Raw genomic sequence first — 2,247 nt, forward strand, 5'->3', positions numbered from 1 at the left:
GATATTTGAGCGGGCAGGGGCCTGCTGGGATCTCAGTGGATGCCTCTGATGTCCACTGTTGGAAGGGCCAAACAGCATATTGGCTTGGATCTTGAATGTCAAGACTCCTGGGTGGGATTTTGGCTGGTGGAAATCAGGCATCTGCAGTCTTGGGTTTTTGCATGGGAATTAATGTAATGCTTATAAATGAAAATGAATTCATTTGACCATCTTAAATCAAACACGATAATAGTAATAAAGAAACATACTGGCCTCGGAATTGTGTTTGTTGTTGCTGCTGGTTTGTAATATGGAACTTTCTTTCTTATCAGCAGTGCTAACAATCCTATTAAAAATAGGTGGCGCTCAGAGTTTGCTATCGCCTTGCAGACTGGACAGCTACCATGTATAGCAGACATCCAGCCATCATGGTTCACTTTCTCTTGATTTTCCAACTCATATCTACCTGGTCTCCTTATAGCTGATGTGTGATTCCTCCCCATATCAATTGCCTTCTAGTTTGTCTAAGAATGACCATAACCAGTCCCCTGGATGCAGTCATTTTTTTTGCGATTGGGCAATGTGATGTAAGTGGCGTGGCATGCTGGGACAGAAGTGTGTACCCTTTCTGCATATGAAAGAGGAGACCCTTGGTATCTTTCACGACTGACTGACTAGTATCCCACCTCCATGACTTGATGCAGCCTTCATTGTCTAGAGTTGACATTGAACAACACGAGCCCCAGACAACCCCTGCCCACTCACCCATCTCCTAATTAAATGAGTCGACACATCCTCCCTGTTTGGCTAGCTTGATGGCATTTGAAATGTTCATCAAACTATGATGGTCAGTTCAAAAGGATTGCCACAGAATCATCGAAACGCTCATTAAACAAAAGTGTCGAAATGTGAAGCTTTTTTCTCAACATCTCCTTCTTTCTATCCATTTAGAAGAAACGCGGTGGTTCCTCCACTCTCAACTTTCCTTAAAAAATCTGGAGAGCTTCAGTTGACAAGTCCTCTGGCCATTTGCTTAACATTTGTTGATTAAAAGGAATTATTATAAACCACTGAACTAGTAAACACAGCCACATCACTGTTACTTTGAAGGCAGCTGTAAACTGCCCAAACTGTACCTTTGGCATCACAAATGCAGCAGGATTTCAAAGAAGATACCTGGACTTCCACTCACGTAAGCTCTTCCCAGCACTGCACTCCCAGCAGTTGCCCAAGGAGCTGCTAGTAGGGCTATTTTACTTCCCACCCGGTTATTATTCAAAAAGCAAAACACACTCACTGCCATTGAAGTCATTTTTACACCTAGGGACCCGAATGGGACACAGTCGAACTGGCCTAGTGGGTTTCTGAGACTGTGTAGAAACTGGCCTAGAGGGCAATTTTCTGTTTTGTTTTTGCCACAAAATGGATCGCTAGCTGCTACCTACACTAAAGGAAGGGCTGGCGTTATTTCCTCTCGCCTTTGCTCCAGGAGTGAGTCACTACAATTGTGTATTGTAGCTGAGTACATTGATGCAGTTAATGCTTCCCTTAGGGAAATAGCCATTTTTTTAAAAAATGGACTTCTGACACTAACTTTTTTCAAATAGGTAGGCAATGAGTGATCTAAATATGCATTTGCCGATGTAGAATTATTTACAGGATGTCAGAAATTCTACTTTCTGTTAATTGGCTGGGAACTGTCTTCTTTTAAGAAAAACAAACTACATGGTAGGAATCCAACTATAATAAGTCAAGCAAACAATTGCCTTTCTTTCTCTCTGCCCCATCACAGTGCTATGTCGCCCGTGTTGCCCTGTTGGGGACCTTGGAAAGCAGCATGTGTTCTAAGCGAGACCATTTGCCATCTCCCACTGTCCTTTTGTTCTGAGGCCGTGCAACCCTGGGTTTTCTAAGTTTGGGTTCACGGTTACAACCCACTCTTGGCCCTGCCAGCCAGCAAGCAGGAAAAGACCTGTCTAGGTCTGTGTGATTAATGATAAGCAAGAACTTCCAGAAAAGTTCAATATCATTGAACCCTGATGCTGAAGCATGCTTGTTCCAAAATCTTCAGCTGCAGTTAGCTTTAGTATGGTGGAGGAGCGTATTTTCACCTCCGACCTCTTTTCAGGAAGGATGGACTTGATGTGCCTCTTGATGCCTCTTCACCTGCTACCTCTCTCTGTCACAGAAACCACAGGGTGCTTGGTGTCAGGGGCAAAAACTTTTTCTTTGACTTCACATCCTTTTCTATATCATGACACATTTGCA

The sequence above is a fragment of the Echinops telfairi genome, unplaced genomic scaffold, assembly GCF_000313985.2.
Source record: "Echinops telfairi isolate 266 unplaced genomic scaffold, ASM31398v2 ScPeMD7_17;HRSCAF=63, whole genome shotgun sequence".
Classification (NCBI taxonomy): Eukaryota; Metazoa; Chordata; class Mammalia; order Afrosoricida; family Tenrecidae; genus Echinops; species Echinops telfairi.